Raw genomic sequence first — 19,662 nt, 5'->3', positions numbered from 1 at the left:
ATTACACATGTAACTTGCATCATATTTCTACTACTTGGGGCTGGCCTATACAGTTCTCTCGATCCATGTTTAAATGTGGCGTCTGTTTTTAAAGCCTAATGCCAACAATTTTACTAACTACTGTATCTATTTTATTCAGTTCTATAGACATTTGTTGAATGCCTTCACTATGCAAAGAATTGTGGGGACAACAGGAAGTTGAAAAATACATTGTTCTTTCCTACTATCCAGATATTCACAAGAGAGTCTGAGAGATAAAATGAGCACAAATATGTATAATTAACCGGTAGCTGTGGTGTCAGTTCAGTTCAGTCGCTCAGTCGTGTCCGACTCTTTGCGACCCCATGAATTGCAGCACGCCAGGCCTCCCTGTCCATCACCAACTCCCGGAGTTCACCCAAACTCACGTGCATCAAGTCGGTGATGCCATCCAGCCATCTCATCCTGTGTCGTCCCCTTCTCCTCCTGCCCTCAATCCCTCCCGGCATCATGGTCTTTGCCAGTGAGTCAACTCTTCGCATGAGGTAGCCAAAGTATTGGAGTTTCAGCTTTAGCATCAATCTTTCCAATGAACACCCAGGACTGTTCTCCTTTAGGATGGACTGGTAGGATCTCCTTGCAGTCCAAGGGACTCTCAAGAGTCTTCTCCAGCACCATAGTTCAAAAGCATCAATTCTTCAGCACTCAGCTTTCTTCACAGTTCAACTCTCACATCCATACATGACCACTGGAAAAACCATAGACTTGACTAGACGGACCTTTGTTGGCAAAGTAATATCTCAGCTTTTCAATATGCTATCTAGGTTGGTCATAACTTTCCTTCCAAGGAGTAAGCATCTTTTAATTTCATGGCTCCAATCACCATCTGCAGTGATTTTGGAGCCCCCCAAAATAAAGTCTGACACTGTTTCCACTGTTTCCCCATCTATTTCCCATGAAGTGATGGGACCAGATGCCACGATCTTAGTTTTCTGAATGTTGAGCTTTAAGCCAACTTTTTCACTCTCCTCTTTCACTTTCATCAAGAGGCTTTTTAGTTCCTCTTCACTTTCTGCCATAAGGGTGGTGTCATCTGCATATCTGAGGTGATTGATATTTCTCCCAGCAATCTTGATCCCAGCTTGTGCTTCTTCCAGCCCAGCGTTTCTCATGATGTACTCTGCATATAAGTTAAATAAGCAGGGTGACAATATACAGCCTTGATGTACTCCTTTTCCTATTTGGAACCAATCTGTTGTTCCATGTCCAGTTCTAACTGTTGCTTCCTGACCTGCATAGAGGTTTCTCAAGAGATTGTGGTGTAGGCGCATAAAATAGAGAGACTACTTCCAGGTGGATTGGGAAAGAGGGATTTAGATCCTGAAGAATGTGTAAGATTTCAAAATGCAGAGAGTTTTAGTATATTAATTTCAGGTGGACCATGCCAAGGCGTTTGGATTTTATCCTGCAGGAAATAAGGAGCCACTGAAAGTTTGAGCATGAGAGGGATAACAGAATGTGATTTAGAAAGATTATTTTAGCAGCTTAAAATAATAGCAAAAAAAGATTATTTTGGGGTTGATTAGGACTGGAAGAAATTGTACATGGAAAGGCAGACACCAACAGGAACCACAAGGGGGAGGTATATAGCTTTCTGTCTCATCAATAATAGAAAACATGCATGATTAAAAAAAAAAACTTAACAAATAGAAAATTACACTGCAGTCAAAGATCTCAAAGATTCAGTTTTTAGCATGAACTGATTTAATTTTCTGAGGCATGAAAGACAATCTTCATATTTACCAGCATCTTTTTTACCTTCCCAGAGTGAGATAGTATCTTGTTACTAAAATGAGCAAGTGAGTAAAAGGCCATCTTATTCACAGGCATAAAAATTTGAGAGCTGATGGCTATCCACCTGACCTTGGGTGGCCTCAGCCTGCAGCGCTTGAAGCAGGCTTTCAGTTCCCCAACCAGAGACTGAAGTCAGACTGCGGCAGTGAAAGTATAACAAGACCCAGGTCTGAACAGCAGAAAATTAACTTCCACAAAGAAATGGAAAGTAGTGAAACAAGTAAAGTGTTTATCAGGAGAAAGAAGAGTAAATGTGAATAGACACACAGGCGAGCTCAGAGAGAGAGTCATGCCCTCACATGCTGTGCTTAGTTGCTCAGTCGTGTCTGACTTTTTCCGACCCCATGGACTGTAGCCCACCAGGCTCCTCTGTCCATGGGGATTCTCCAGACAAGAATACTGGAGTGGGTTGCCATGCCCTCCTCCAGGGCATCTTCCCAACCCAGGGATCAAACCCAGGTCTCCCACATTGCAGGTGGATTCTTTACTACCTGAGCCACCAGGGAAGCCCAGTTCTGCATCCACATGTGATTTATCTCAGGGCTTGCCTGTGTGTGCACGCATCTCTTAACCAAGATGGATTCTAACTTAGAGGACTGTGGATAGGTTGACATCACTCCTTTTTTGATCTCCCTGGAGCCTGTCTACACATGCATAGTTAGGAAGGTCTTCTTGACTTCAAGAATGAGAAATATGTTGTCTCTATTTGGGCAGGGCTTAGCTCCTCCTTTGCTTCATCTTGGAGTATCTGTCCACAGGGGCAGACTCCAGCTGCTCAGCCTGAGGCCCATCTATCTCCTGCTTTACACCCAGTGACATTTTCCATCCAAATCTGACTATGTCCACGGGAGAGAGGCAGCAAATGAGACTGGTGGGAGGAGGTGAGCAGACCAGAAACTGAAGTGTGATTATGGTAATAGAAACTTGAAACTTGAAAGTCTCTGAGATTGACAGGTGGAAGAAAAGAAAATAGAGACTGCAAAACAGAAGCAGATTAGCACCTGAAAGGAATGGACCAAGTAGTGGTATAAAATTAGCAAAAAAAAAAAGTGCAAAAAAATATATTTTCTTTTCTTTTATATTAACTATATAAAATAAAGTTTGCAATAACAATTTAAGGGGTACCTTCTAATAGCATTTTCACTGACACAATACCCACAGGAATCTTTAATAAATATGTGATGTCAATAATGTATATCATACATGCCCATGTGTTGCAGTTTATGCATGATATTATCTCTTGATAAAAGGAATCCATAGGAAACTAAATGTTAAAAATGGTTCAATTTCATATGCTAAACTACATTTCTGGGGCAAGATTTAAGTTTTCCCTTAAGACGGCAAATTGAATCTCTTTTTAACACCCTTCTTTTCTAGTACCTTTTTTCTTTTGCCTTTTATGATGCTAGAAGCCCAGAGGCTGCAAGGATGCAGTGCTGAGCATGCCTGTCCTCTTCATCCTTTGTTGAAAGGGATAAGGAAGCACCCCAGAGCCTTAATTTCACAGGTGGAGGGAAGCTCATCTTCAAGCAGAAGCTCATTTGCTGGGTGAAGTTATATGTCATTCTTTCCATTGTCTCTGAGGGAAGTCATGAAATAGGAGCAGTGTCTTTACCTGACTTCACCTTCCTGGGATGAATGAATTAGCAGCAATCCTGGGTTAACCCTGTAAGCCCAGGTGAACCTGGCTGAAGGCAGGTACAACAGAGCTTCTGAAAGTTCAGGGCTGGCCTCTGTTTTTTTAATCTCAGTAGCCAAGTTGGACTTTCTTCCTTTTATGGTTCTCATAGCTATTCAGGCTATAAACCCAGCTTTTAAATACATGGAATTAAAAAGCATGGGACTAGCTACTGTTTCTTTTTACACTGTTTTCCTCAGTTCTCCTCTCTTTTCATGAAGAGATGATCATTTCCATATGCAATTTTCATGTTTTATGTCAGAATCTAAGATGTAGTAGCCTTCGGGAAAATATTATCACTCAAATCTTACATGGATTTAATAATCAAAATGTATGTAACTGGGTTTTAGATCTGCTTTTACTTTATTTTAATCTATTTCTAATGTATGCCCCAAGGATATAGTAAGTCTCAGAGCAGACTTTTATTCACTACTACCTATATCAGATCTGAGATGCCAATGAGTTGGAATTTTCAGAAAAGTCAAGGAAAAGGAAAACATTTTTACTTTCAGAAAAGTAAGGAAAGGGAAGCCAAGAGGCTCCTGTTTTGCCCTGGACAATGGCCAGCAGAGGGAGGGTTTGCATCAAGGAAATGGAGACACAAAAGCCATAGGAATCAAGAAGCTTGGGTAAGTTTTTTTTTGGCCACCCTACTGAACAACTTTCACTTCACTTCACAAGGCTTGTGGGATCTTAGTTCCTCTATCAGGGATTAAACTCAGGTCCACAGCAGTGAAAGCCTGAGTCTTAACCACTAGACCACCAGAGAATTCCATGAAAAGGGTAGTTTTGACTTGGAATGGAGAAGGAGTACATAAACGCTATATGATATACTTGGGAAATAACTTAGTGATATAAAGTTAAAAGTTTAGATTCCAGTCCTAATCTTATCTTAATAAAAGTAGGGCCATAAGCAAGTCTCTTACTAGCTGGGCTTCAGTGTTTTTATCTGTAAAATAATGACAACAGTGAATATAACTACTGTGCAGGATTGCTTTATAAAATGATACACAAATGTTTTAGATATATGAGTAAATACACATGATTCAAGCATCCTAAGAAAAAGAACTCTGGCCATAAGCACAAGGTGGTAGAAGAGAGGATATTAAATTAGGAAAAGGGGATGGGTAATGACATAGCCTGTTCAACTTCTCTTGTGGCTCAGCTGGTAAAGAATCAGCCTACAATGCAGGAGACTTGGGTTCGATCCCTGGGTTGGGAAGATCCCCTGGAGAAGGGAAAGGCTACCCACTCCAGTGTTCTGGCCTGGAGAATTCCATGGACTGTACCCATGGGGTCACAAAGAGTCAGACATGGCGGAGCGACTTTCACTTTCAACAGCCTGCCCAATGTGTGAATCTATAGCTAGCTGAATTGTATGAGACTCTGTACTTTAATTTGTGCAAGGTGGTTTGCGTGCACTTGGAAAGACTGAGTGAGCATGTTGCTTTGAAGAGGACGCTGTGGGGGAAGAATTGTGCTGGGGAGGGAAACCACAGGAAATAGCAAAAATGCTACTCCAGAAAGCGGTCTTAGAAAGTTACCTAAAGGTCCAAGGAGACAGGCACTTCCCTGGTGACTCAGATGTCAAGGAATCTGCCTGCAATGCAGAAGACCCAGGTTCAATCTCTGGTTCAGCAAGACCCCCCTGGAGAAGAGAACGGCTAGTATTCTTGCCTGGAGAATACTGTGAACAGAGGAGCCTGGTGGGGTCGCAAAGAGTCGGACATGACTGAGTGACTGACATACACACGCAAAGAGGCAGGAGCTTTCTGTGTAAGTGCTACTTTGGGTTCACACCTAATCAATTCCCAGCCCTATTGCTGGTTCCTTGTACTTTTTTCTCTTGAAAAAATCATCTTTGAGAATTAATGAGGAAGTGTATATCAAGGTCTGAGAGAACTAAGGCATATTATTAAACAACTATGCAAGTCAGTGGGCTTCACTTGTGGCTCAGCTGGTAAAGAATCCACCTGCAACGTGGGAGACCTGGGTTCGATCCCTGGATTGGGAGGTTCCCCTGGAGAAGGGAAAGGCTGCCCACTCCAGTATTCTGGCCTGGAGAATTCCATGGACTGTATAGTCATGGGGTTGCAAAGAGTCGGACACGACTGAGTGATGATTTTCATGCAAGTCAATGCTGAAACTGTAATAGAATCAGTCTCATCATGTCACTTAAAAAGCTCCATGATTCCCTATTGCCTTCAGGATAAAGACCAAGTTGCTTACTTCAATATTCAAAGCCTTTTAAAAAATTTGGTCCCAGTCTGCTTTTCTCACTGCATGTCCTGCCACCTCTCCTTTTGTTGTCCTTTCTTCATCATACACATTTCCTATTTGTAGTCTCCTCAAACTCCTCATGGCCCTACCACACTAACTTCTTCCAGGTCTTCTTTCAAGCTTTTTGTGTTTTGCTCCCTCTGCCTAGAATGGCCCTTTCTCTGCCTGTTGGATTTATATTCGGTATCTCAGATGCAGTTCAAACATAACCTTTTCCAAGAAGACTGAATATTAGTTTCTTACTTAATTCATTCTTCAATATGGAAGCCACAGTCATCACTTGATTCTGAACTTCTTGAGAACGATGCCTGTTTCCCAACTTTTAGCATTATGCCTGACACATAGTGGGTGCTCAGTAATGTTTTTTGATTGGTTGTAAAACCTGAACACAGAGTTTCATCCCACCTACCAACTTATACCAAATTCCACGGCCAAAAGCAGTCACCATTCCACCTGTCTCATTTAGACTTCACTGTGTTCACTCCAGGTCATTTGCTTTAAATGATTTTAAAAAGTGAAAAGGAAAACATTTTTTAGGAGAATAAGTTTTGGTTTAAAACATTTTTTTTAAGTCCAATATCCTTTATTGCTAAATCATATCGTCATGCTGTGCCCACCAAAAGGAAGATTCTGCTTAAGGAACAGATGACTCAACAAGGAAAAGAAAAAAGTGCCCCAATATCATTCAATTTAACACCTCATTGCTACTCTCTAGGAAATGATCTGTAAACTTAGAGTTCAGTTTGTCACCTCATTCCTGGAAATTTAACAATGTCTTTCTGACTTAAATTGATTCTATACACTGCTTTTCCTTTTATAGTTAATTAGATCCATAATGGTTTGTTGATTTGGGTTGAAGGGAGTAGGTGACTTCTACCAGCATGATTCGTTAGTCCTCTCTCACCAATTCAGTTAATACTTAAGATGTTGACATCAAAGAACCTTTCATCACAAAATTTTAAATGGTGTTCAAAATGTAAATATATCTGGAAGAAGTAATGTTATAACATTAAAGCTCAGGGATTCAACTTGGTTCCATTCATATAATGTTTGGAGTACCTATTCAATGCCTGCCTTCATTGTGTGTTAGTCACTCAGTCGTGTCCGACTCTTGGCGACCCCATGCACTGTAGCCCACCAGGCTCTTCTGTCCATGGAGTTCTCCAGGCAAGAATACTGGAGTGGATTGCCATTTTCTTCTCCAGAGGATCTCCCCGGCCCAGGGATTGAACCTGGGTCTCCCCCATCGCAGGCAGATTCTTTACCGTCTGAACCACCAGCAGCTTGCGATCTGGGGGGAAATAAAACCCAATTATCACAATATAATGTAATAATTGCTCTTAGGGATATTACTGGGGCCCAGAGAAAGGGCAAGCATTTCAGCCTGGGAGAGGCTGGAGAGAGAAGGAACACAGTATCAGTAAAGATTATCCAGAAGGCTTGATATTTCATTATTGGGAGAGAATTTGTAGTTGTTGTGCTCAGTCATGTGTGAATCTTTGCAGCCCCATGGGCTGTAGCCCACCAGGCTCCTCTACTATGGAATTCTCCAGGCAAGAATACTGGAGAGGGGTGCCATTTCCTCCTCCAAGGGATCTTCCTGACCCGGGGATCAAACTGTGTCTCTTGTGTCTCCTGCACTGGCAGGCAGATTCTTTACCACTAGCACCACCTGGGAGAATGAATACATGTACATGGACAGCTGAGTCCCTTTGCTGTTTACCTGAAACTATGACAATGTTGTTAATCAGCTATATCCCAATACAGAATAAAAAGTTCAAAAAAAGAAAGAATTGGTGGACATTAGGGGTTTTTGGACAGGATGTTCTCTAGAGGGGGGAACAACATGTTCAAAGATACAGAGGCATGTGGAAACAAGTTTGTAAGGCTGGTGTATAAAGTAGGTAGCAATCAAGTGAAGGATTAAGTTTTGACCATAATGTCAGGGAAGACTAACTTCATAATTATGCATAATATAGCCCTGGTAGAAGTTAACATGTGATAAATTTTTTAATTGCTCACCTTTCTTCCTGGTATATATATCAGCATCACATTTTTCACCCAACTTGTTGTGTGGAGACGTACAGATATGGATTCATGTCCTGGCTGTGGCCCTTATTAGCTGTGACATAAATTTAAGGTATTTAACTTCTCTGTGCCTTTTCCCTCATTTGCAAACTGGGAAAACATCTACCTCAACAAGTTGTTGAAAGAATTAAAAGAGATAATCTACTTAGCATAAGGTCTGATATACATACTAAGTTGGCTATATTGATGAAAATGAGTCCAGAGAACCTAATAAGGATATAAGAACAAGTGGGCGGTAGTCAAGGTATTGTAGTTAACAGCAGCCCAGAGTACGCCAGAGGAAAAAGGACTGTCAAGAAGCTGTTTAACATAGAATTCTGCCTCTAAGAAGATCAATGCTCAAATCAACAGTATTTGACCCTGCTTGCTATCAAAGGCCCTAAGTATATCTGAGGAAAGATGAGGTAGGGAATAGAACAAAATAAAATCTCAAGCAGAAAAAAAGGAAATGAGAGAGAAAGGGAAAAGGAAGAAGAATGATCGGACAAAGGGGATAGGAGACACATTTCAGAGGCACATCTGCCATTAGTTGCCTATTTCTGGCTTAAACTTTCTGAACGAGATGGTGACTTTGAGATAATGAAATGAAAGGTTTGGGAACAACAAGAGGTTATGTATTCAGTAGTACTAGAGAGGGCTAGATATAAAAATATCCTAAGTAGAAGGAAGAGGGGCATCTCTGGGAATATTTGAGAGTCATCTTTTCCAAGGAGCTCTTCCTCAAACTTTAGAGAACACTTAGAGACTCGCTAGGTAGATTATTATGTTTTTAAGACCACTGATGTCAGGAAGGGCTGAGAGATTGCTACTCAGTAGAAGGGAAAATGTTAGGACAAAGGTTTACGGATGAAATCTCTCTGAGAACCAAATTTTAGAAAAGCAATCCAGAGTAAACTTGCTTGCGTTATTCCATTTGAAAATGGATGACTGCTGCCTGATGATAGTCCCCTAGTTGGCAAGGGGCATTTTAGTAAGATCCGAGCCATCAGTAGTTTGAATGAATTGGTTTTCCTTTCAGGAGCTTTCCAGTAGCCCCTAACACCATCACGTGCACCTTCATGTGATTTTAAAAAATATATATATATATATTTATTTATTTGGCTGCGCCGGGTCTTAGTCGCAGCATGCCGGATCCAGTTCCCTGACCAGGGATTGAATCTGGGCCCCCTGCACGGGCCACATGGAGTCTTAGTCACTGAACCACCAGGGAAATGCCTCCATGTGAATTTTGACTTGATGCTCTTTTGTAACATGAGTCTCTGTCCTGTGTTTACTCCTGAGAGATGATTCTGTCCTAATTATTTCTTTTCCACTTGTCTTTCAGTTTTCAGTTTGTATTCTGGTTTATTTTTGGAACCTAAGCTATCATGACTGCCTGCTGCCTTTTTCTGTTCTTAGGCCTTAGTCTTTTCCTCTTTTGATTATTGCTAGTTTAGCAGGAATGATGCTAAAAAAAGGGGGCAGATGTTAATTAAGCAAAACAAGTCAAGCAAGTCAAAACTTCCAAATATTTGGTTTCAGGTTAGTTAGAGACAGCAGCATTTTCTTAGATGTGGTTTTATTTTGATGTGAGTTACATAAGGCCTCTGGTTGAGACTGTCAGCTTTCTTCTGGGTGGCATCATGACAGAGCAATGGAAAGGAGATTCTGTCAAGATAGAGAGCAAGGACATTGCTAAGTAACAAGGCCACGAGGCAGAATCATGTGCCAGAGGCCATGACCCAGGCCTCAGCATAATCTTGAAGACATTTTTTGATGTTTGATCTCTTTCTAGGGACAAAGAGAATTTTGTCTCCCTGCCAGAATGATAATTGAGTGAATTTACAGCTTTTGTAAATTCACTTGTACCCCAAGTTTCACTGCTAAATAACAGTGAAAACATCATCATGATGAACAGACAATTCTTTGTATATTGTGTATAAGACACTGGCCAGGCAGCAGGTGAACAAAGAAGGAGAATAATGTGATTTGTACTCATAGGATTGTCTGTTTTGAAATAAAGCACATACGCTTAAATACATCCATTCATTTTAACAAACAAACAAAACCTGCCAGACAACACAGACTGAGTGCTAAATGAGTAACATGTAAGCAGGTGATCATACGCCTCAGTTCGCCCCAGCTTATGCCTGTTGTTGCAGAGTAATTGTACCCTCTGTAACTCTCAAACATCACAGTTTAGATAGTAAATTACATGGTCACCCTGTGTATAGACCAGTGGTCTAGGAATTAAGGGGAGGGAGTCCTTATCGGTGGGTAAGGCAGTTGGTGGGGAGTTCATGGAGCTGGCAAAACTTGAGTTGGGTCTTGACAGACGCAAGAGGAGAGCATTCTACAAGAGAATATCTAGAGCAAAGGCACCACCATGGATGTGGGAATAAAGATAGCCATGGCCCAGTTCCAGGGGACCCTGTTCACATTATGTCTCTGTGCCTGAAGCCCTCTGGATTGTGCAAGTGTTGGCTCTAAGGATGTGTCTTATTTGGGGAACAATTAGAAGATCCCTGTAGCTGGAGAAGAGAATTTGTGTAGAGGATGTGTGTGAGGTAAGAATAGAAGCAAGCAAAGAACAGAGAGTGGTGGATATTAAATGCCAGATTAAGAAATTTAAATTTTTATCCTGTGGTGGGTTGGAATTTAGCTGAAGAGTTTTGAGCAGGAAATGATACTTTCAACAAAAAGGTTTTGGAAGATTAGTATCCCCAACTAAAGTGTGTAGTGTACTGAAAGAAGAAGAACTTGCTTCAAAAGTGTTGGAGGGACTTCCCTGGTGATCCAGTGGTTAAGAATCAGCCTTCCTAGGCAGAGGATGGTGGTTCGATCACTGGTCCAGGAGGATCCCACTCGGCTCGGGGCAACTAAGCCCAAAAAGAGAAGCCCTCACACTGGAACTAAAGAAAGCCCATGCACTGCAATAAAGAGCCCACATGGCACAAAACAGTGTTGAAAATACCTATGAGAGAAGTGTTAAGTGTCTACAGTAATGGCAGTAGAGAGAAATATGAGGAGACAGACTTGAGAGAATTTGCAAAGACAGGATTGATAGTATGTTGGTAACTGGGCCAGTGATGTGAGGAGAGGAGACAATCGAGAAGGACTCAAAATTTAGATCCATAGAACTGAGAAAATGATAGGATCAGTGATAAATATGGCAGAGTTGAGAGAAGTTAGCTTTTAGGGGGCATAGAGGAGCTCTCTTCCAGACACGAGGAGTTTGAGAGGTCCATTTGGAAGTGTCCGACAGGAAGTACTGGAGCTGAGAGAGGTAGTGACCCCTAGAGATATGGATTTAGGAATTCTGTAGATCATTGAATAATTGAATGAAAAAGTTTTCTCCTGGACTTCCCTGGTAGTCCAATGGCTAAAACTCTGGGTTCCCAATGCAGGGGGCCCAGGTTTGATCCCTGGTCAGGGAACTAGATCCCACATGCCTCAACTAAGACTCAACCCAACCAAATAGATAAATATATTTTTTAAAAAAGAAAAGAAAAAGTTTTCTCCTTCAATATCAGAAGTAGTACGCAGCCCAAATTATCATTTGAATTACAATTATATTTTGTAGAGTAGGAAGGAATACAACTTGCCAAGATTGCAGAAGAGAGATCCCTGGGGTGGAAGGAAACAGAACAGCATGTAGTCAAGAGGAACAAAGGAAAAGAAAGTTTCAGGCTTGAGAGGATGATTGACAGAACCAAACGCTGGTCAAGGAGGACTAAGCTGAGAAAATTCATAGTTTTGGGTGGTGAGGATGACATGATTCTTTATTATAATTGTGGAAGTGGGCTCCATGTTATAAGGGTTAAAGGAAGAGAGATGAGGATTTAAGGGACGTAATAAATGAAGGCTGATCTTATGAGAAACTTGGCAGTAAAGGGAAGAAAAAAATATGATGAAAGTTCAAGGATTAGCCAGGATTAAGGAAGGACTTTTTTAAAGAATATGATAAGGAATTTATGTTCTATATTAGACTGTAGATAGCACTTTATTTGCTTGGAATAAATTCTGATTTTTAAAATTGCTCATAGTACCTTTCTTCTTTTGAATTCCAAGAAAGAAGCTTACTAGAGCAAGGAAGGAAAAAAATACAGATAGGAGAAGAACTGATAAGAATTCAACAGTTAGTCATCAACAGGTGATGAAAATAGACCCAATCTCTTCCACATAGTCAGGGCCCCTTTCTGTTCAAGTGGAAAGTGTATGTATCTGTAGCTGGGGCTACAGATTTAAGTTAGGAGAGGACCACTCTAAAATACCGAGAAGACCTTTTTTTTTTTTTTTTGAGGGTTCTCTAAACCCCGAAATCAACCCTCAGTTAAGAACCTTCAGTTTAGTTCAGTTCAGTTGCTCAGTCGTGTCTGACTCTTTGAGACCCCATGAACTGCAGCACACCAGGCCTCCCTGTCCATCACCAACTCCCAGAGTCCACCCAAACCCATGTCCATTGAGTCGGTGATGCCATCCAGCCATCACAGTGGCCTATCAATTTCACAGCCTGACATCCGTCCTGCTTGCCATTTCCTCGGCCACCACCCTAGTTCAGGCCCCCGGTGTTTCTCACTTTGACTGCTATAATAGCCTGTCTCCTATCTCCCACTCCAGCTCTCCTGAGCACTGCTGGCAGATTAACTTCCTAAAGCACAGCTCTGATCCTATCTATGCCTTACTTAAAAGCCTTCAACAAATTCCTATTGTCAAATGAAATATGTACAGGCCCCTCACCCTGGCTTTTAAAGCCAGCTACAGTAGGGCTTTGACTTAGCTTTTCTGTCTTAATCTCCACAATTTTCTTATATTCAAACTGATTTATAGCCATGAAAAAGAGAGAGTCAGTTGGTCTTTCTACCAGGATTGGTCATGTGAAATTTCTCCATGAAAAACAATAGGGGCTTCCCACAGAAAGGAAGGTAGAAAGTGTGGGGTCATTTTCCATGTCTTGTTAAATGTGATCTTGCTATCTGAACTCTTCTCCAAAATTTTTTGTTTGCAAGTTGTATAGGGCGTTTACCAGAGTCTGCATTATAGTAGAGTCATTTGTGTGCTTCTCCTCTCTCCATCTTATGGGAGTGAATGCAGTCTGAGGACAAAAACTATATCCTCATCTTTGATCGCCTCCATAGCTTAGTACTATGCCTTACACGAGGGGCATTCAATACATTAAAAAAAAAAAATTCCCTGACTATATTGAAAAGAGATTGTGGAGCCTTAAAAAACCTTGTCTTGGCCCAGTGCCTCTCAATATGTCCTTACTCGATCCTATGAAGATGCAAATGTTTTTATTTTTCATGTAGCAACTGTATGTCCTTTACATGGATATCATGATGTTGTATGTGTGCTGTGCTTAGATGCTCAGTTGTGTCCAACTCTTTGCAACCCCATGGACTGTTGCCCACCAGGCTCCTCTGTCCATGGAATTTTCCAGGGAAGAATACTGGAGTGGGTTGCCATTTCCTTCGCCAGGGGATCTTCCTGACCCAAGGATCTAACCCGTGTCTTTTGCATTTCCTGCATTGGCAGGCGGATTCTTTACCACTGAGCCACCTAGGAAGTAAATTATAAAGCTAGAAGACAGGAACTTTTTATTGTTTAACCTAGTGTGCCTATCATGTTCAACTTAATGATTTATGTACATAGCTCTCAATAAATGGTTTTATAATAATAATTTTAATGACAAATCCATTCACAGTGGGTTATTTAATAAATCAAAAAAAAATTTTTTTTTATATGGGACTTCCCTGGCAGTCTGGTGGCTAAAATTCCATGCTTCCACTACAGGGGGCATAGGTTCGATCCCTGGTCAGAGAATTAAGATCCAGGATGCTGCATGGCCAAAAATAAAAGCAAAACAAAGTTGCGGTATAATTGACTTATCTATTTCAGTTGTATAATGTAATGATTTGATATTTGCAATCACATACACATATATACAAATACCATATATACTGACATATATTTGTATAACAGTATTTGTATTGCTGTGAAACGATCTCCGCAATAAGCCTAGTTAACATCTATTACCACATATATTAATAGTTACAAAATTTTTTTCTTATGTTGAGAACTTTTACATCTACTCTCTTAGCAACTTTCAAAAATTCAATACAGTATTATTAACTATAGTCACTATGCTGTGCATTGAAACCTTACCCATGACTTACTTATTTTATAACTGTAAGTTTGTACCTTTTGATCTTCTTTGCCCATCTGGTCCACCCCCCCACCCCACCTCCACCTCTGGCAACCAATCTGTTATCTGTATCTATGAGTTTGTTTTTTCTTTCTTTTTTTGTTTTAAGATCCCACAAATGAGATCATATAGTATTTATCTTTTTTGTCTGACTTATTTCACTTAGCATAGAGATCCCCTGGAGGAAAGCATGGCAACCCAGTATTCTTGCCTGGAGAATCTCCATGGACAGAGGAGCCTGGCAGCCTATAGTCCATGGCATCACAAAGTGTCAGACACAATTGAGCAACTAAGCACAATATCCTCAAGGCGTTGTAGCCACATGTTCCAGGAAACAAACTCACTCAGAAGGACAATGCAAATAGTGGAGTGCAGTTTATTATACCGGCTAGCCCAAGGCAGAGTCTCCTCTTCGCCAAGGACCCCGACCAGCTTTTGTGAAAACCTTATATACCCTAAGTGTATGTGCCCAAACCCACCTCCCCAAATTCCCTGAAACTAGTCTGAACAAAGGAAAAGAAAGATACAGTCAAAGAAAACCCGTGATGCATATGCCTTAGGCCTAGGTAGTTAACAGTGGACAATTATCAATAGGCCTGTGGTCATACCCCAATAAGCATAATAGAATTTATGATTCTATTCGGTTACACAGATAATTAGGGTATTCTTTTAGGTGAGGAGAGTCTAGGTACGAGCCCTGGGGCTCTTCTATCCAGGGGGTCTGGTTTTCCTGTTGATATGCCGTTTGCATAGATACTGGGCATATAGATCAAAGTCCATAGTCCAGCCCAAGATGGAGTCCTGCTTTCTAGACGGAGCCTGTTCTGTCTGTTTCCTCCTTCAAAGGTCCATCCATATTGTCACCAGTGGCAAGATTTCATTATTCTTTATGGCTGAAAAATATTCCATGTGTGTGTATATAAGTACACACATTTCTTCTTCTATTCATCCACTGATGGACATTCTTACATTGGTTCCATATCTTGGCTATTGTGCATGGGAGTGCAAATACCTTTTTGAGTTAGTGTTTTCATTTTTTGGGTAAATATTCAGTGGTACTAAAAAGCAAAGTTGCTGGATCATATGGTAGTTCTATTTTTAACTTTTTGAGGAAACTTCTTACTGTTTTCCGTAGTGACTGCACCAATTTACATTCCCACCAACAGAGCACAGGTGTTCCTTTTCTCTATATCCTCACAACTCTTATTTCTTATCTTTTTGCTAATAACCATTTTAATGGATGTGAGTGATATCTCGTTGTTTTGATTTGCATTTTGCTAATATTTTATTATGTTGAGCATCTTTTCATGTACCTGTTGGCCATCTTTAAGTCTAGAGTCTTAAACTAGGATGGAAGAGTATGTAGAATTATGTATAAAAATCATCGATTTTCTCTGGGGAGAGGGTCCATAGCTTCCATCAGATACTCACAGGTGTCTATCAAAGAGAAAAGAGTGAGAGCTGTTTTTATGAATTACTATATCTATGGAAATGTTTTTACTTTGTCCCTATCGTTTCTTGCAAAAGAATTTTTTAAAGTATCAGCAGTTGTCCCACAGACAATAGAACTAGCACTGATAGAATCATTTAGAATTAATTCCTGATGCTTCTTCCAAACCTCTATGCTCTTCTCACTTTTGCTAAGTGTCTTGCTTTGACTAGACTGAAGTACTGAATAATGCAGTCCCAGACATGTTGTATAAGTGTCACGCGAGTGTACGTTCCTCGGTTCTTTGTCTCATCACAACAAAGATTTGGTGACGGACATTAAAGCCCCCTCGGCGGTCACAGCTCTCAGGTCTTGGATAGACCGTGTTATACCTCTTAGACAAATCAGTGTTACAGCTCAGTGTTACAGCTCTATTTTATTTAGAAGATAGCAGGAAAATCCATCTTCGAGGCGTGAGGGCACGTTGATCCAAAGACACGGGAAGAGCGCCCCAGCCCGCGGCGGGTGGTGGGGTGGGGGGGTGGGGGGGGTGGGGAGAGAGGGAGGGGGAGGGAGAGAGAGACAGAGAGAGAGAGAGAGAGAGAGAGAGAGAGAGAGAGAGAGAGTGTGAGAGAGAGAGAGAGCTAGCTTTGGCTCCTCTTTTTATATGTTTATCTCTCCGTGGGCCTGTCCTATGTAAATTGGGCCAGCCAGGAGTGTAGTTTGTTTTATCTGAGGTCCTCACTCCGGTCCTTGGACCTTCTTGTGTTCTATTTCGCCGGCTTTTCGCTTCCTTGTCTTTTAGCCACCGCCGTTTTGGACTCCTTTTCCCTATTGTACCTACCTAACCTAAGGATCTCACCATTTGTTACATGCGTCTTCCTTTTCTCTCCTTTTAATATTAAGAGGGTTTTGCTATTTTCACAAGAAATTTTTACTCTATGCTCACTATTGAAATCCCCAAGTAATCCCATCTTTTTCATGCCAACAATTTTGACTGGTCCCACAGTTTTGGTTAAAAGTTTAAGAGAAAAAAACTCTTCTAACAGGGCCAGTCTCAACATTAGATCATTAACTTTTCCTGATAAACTTTAGAAAAAGGAAGTGGAAAGTAAGCATTGATCTTATTATTAAAAACTTGGGTCTTGTTTAATTTTCTTTTTTACAAAAGTGATCTCTTCCCTCTGATTATTAATGATTTTTTTCTGTATCTTTCTTTCTCCCTCATTCCCTTTGTGATTCACTTCCCTCCAGTGGTTTAATTTAGTTAATGTTCTCATTAGTGCCACTTTTACTCCAGCAGATTTCCTGGGCTTTCACATCAGTGCATTTCCGTATGATAAACTCCATTAACAAGTCTGAACATTCAGGGAAAAGAAAGCAGGCATTCAAAGCAATGGGCTCTACCTCCTTTGCTCTCATCTTCTGATCCAACTCTCTTGGCTATTTTGGAGCTTCTTCAGCAGATAACTCCATCCGAAGAAAAGAAGCACTGAGCTGTGGCATCAAAGCTGATGGCTGAACAGACTTATTTCCTAATAGATACTGTCCATATATGTCATCACCATCAGTGAAAAATATATGTATATTTTTAGATTCAAGAAAGACACAATCCCTCAGAATGTTTTTTAAGCCATTTTTTCAAATAGTGATGTAGATTTGTCCTGATACACTCATCTTTTTCTTCCAATCTCCAAGGCTTCTGCAGACAAGGTTAGGAGAATTGTACCATCTGGGTTATGGAATCAAAAACCTAAATGAACCACAACAGACTATTTGATCTGACATTCTAAGTGATGTTTCTCAACCTATACTGTCAGATGGTAAAGAATCTGCCTGCAATGAGGGAGACTTGGGTTAGATCCCTGGGTTGATCCTCTGGAGAAGGGAATGGCTACCAACTCTTTATTCAGGCCTGGAGAATTCCATGGACAGAGGAGCCTGGTGGGCTACAATCCATGGAGTTTCAAAGAGTCAGACATGACTGAGTGACTACCATTTTCACTTTACTTTCACTGTGTGTTGGTAGTGACTGGAGAGTCTTAAAAAATGGATACTTGGGTCTCATCCCTAAAAGTTCTGATTTAACTGGTGAGGGGGGGTGTAGGAGTGGGGATCTTTAACAGCTATGTGTGTGTGCTCAGTCACGTCCAACTCTTCAACCCCATGGACTGTAGCCTGCCTGGGTCCTCTGTCCATGGGATTTTCCAGGCAAGAATACTGGAGCGGGTTGCCATTTCTTACTCCAGGGCATCTTCCCCACCCAAGGATTGAACCCGTGTTTCCTGAGTTGTCAGGTGGATTCTTTACCACTGCACCACCTGGTCCCCAAAAGTCCCCAAAAGCTAATACAGTGACAGGCAAAGATGAGGGCCAGCCCTCTAAAGTAAAACAGGACTAATACAATCAGCTTCAATCAATGAAGCCAAAATAATGCTATCCACATGATGTCATAATACTGTTGTAAGACAGTAGAGGGCAGAGTTGACAAATTTATATAAACTGTCTTAGGAAATAGCAATTAGTAATATAATCTTCAGGTAATCTAACATAATCTAATGTAAACATTATACTCTGTAGTCATCTTTTGTCACAAAGCTTTCATTTACTGCTAAAGACAAATTACTTTTTGTATGTTGGAATTTACTGGGAAGCCCCTTAGTGATGCCTGATCAATAGTGTTATTACATAATTTGTATATTTTTGAGAGAGCAAAGGGACCCTTGATTCTGCCGGGACAATAAGTGTAAGCCACGATTGTCTTAGGTAAGGGACATGTTACCTTATGGTCACTATGTCTTCTGTGGGGTCTAGTAAAAGAGCCAGAATTTGTAACATGGCTTAGGAAGTAAAGTAACCAGTGGTAACTATGTACTTATGCTGATTATTACAGTTTTCAGTATTACATTTATGTATGTTCATCTATTACTGTTTAAGCATCTCGGGCAATTGTAAAGAAAGTAAAGATGTGCTTTTTTAAATATCAAGTATTATATAGTCTGCTTGAGAAAAGAAAATTAATACATGAGGCTGCATGTTTTTCAAAGTTGAGTGATAATTGATAAGTATCAAGATTGATTAGGCAACCTTAGGAAAATCAAACAGTTAAGGCAGAAGTGGTAAAGAATACAAAGTTACGGAGATGATTAGCCTTGGATTGAATCCAATGGCTGATCTGAAGGCTTGACAAGTCTTCCCACTGTGCATAAGATGTGTGAGGGAGTGAGCATGTATCAGGCAAATCCAGCATGTGATGACTGAGAGGATGGTGAAAAACACATCAGCTGTGCACAATTTGTGTAACAACTGTTTTTTACCTTCAAGGCACATATTTATTTCATTATCTGAATTACTGATGAAACTATTGACTCATCGTTTTCCTTTACTTCACTGCTGTTTTGTCCTTACCCTAACCCTCTTCTCTATCAAAACTTGCTCACAGGAAAGGATATAATATTTGCTACTTATATTTAATGATGTTTTCCTCAAATTAAAAATAATTTTGTCATTTGTTATGAAAATGTTCTATATGCACAAATAACCAAATATTATAGAAGAATAGAGAAGGAAGTAAGAATTAGTGTTAATTCTATTAACTAAAAATAATTTAAGATTTTTTAGAGTATCCTTCCTGAGTCAACTTAGGATTATTTGATGGCTACTTAAACAGTATGTCATGATGTCTTTCCCTATAAATAAATATAAAACCACATCATCACTTAACTGGTTACATAGAATGTGTGTGTGTGTGTGTGTGTGTGTATACCCACTATACTTGGTTTAATCAATTATATTGTGATGAACACTGAATTCCCAATTTTTCCCTTTAAAAACATTATTATAATGAACATCTAGTATGTTTTTACTACAAGTGTAAAATATAGAAAGCCAGAGTTGAAAGAGTCCTTGGAGACTAGCTAGTTCAATGCCATCATTTTGTGGAAGAAAAACGAAGACAGAGAAAGGGTAACAGGGAGTAGAAGCCAGGTCTTTTGACTCTATCTACTGATCTTTTCAGACAAGCCTATTACTATCTTTTAAAAATTTGCTTGGCTATTAAAATGCCACTAAATGGCATTGACTTTTCCTTACTGCAGTAGCTGAAAGCCTGTACCTTAAAAGCTGACTCTTCCCAAGGTCATTTGCATTTTAATATTGGTTGTTAGTTAT

Source organism: Bos taurus, chromosome 10, assembly GCF_002263795.3.
Source record: "Bos taurus isolate L1 Dominette 01449 registration number 42190680 breed Hereford chromosome 10, ARS-UCD2.0, whole genome shotgun sequence".
In the NCBI taxonomy this organism is placed as follows: domain Eukaryota; kingdom Metazoa; phylum Chordata; class Mammalia; order Artiodactyla; family Bovidae; genus Bos; species Bos taurus.
This window is presented reverse-complemented; position numbering follows the sequence as displayed.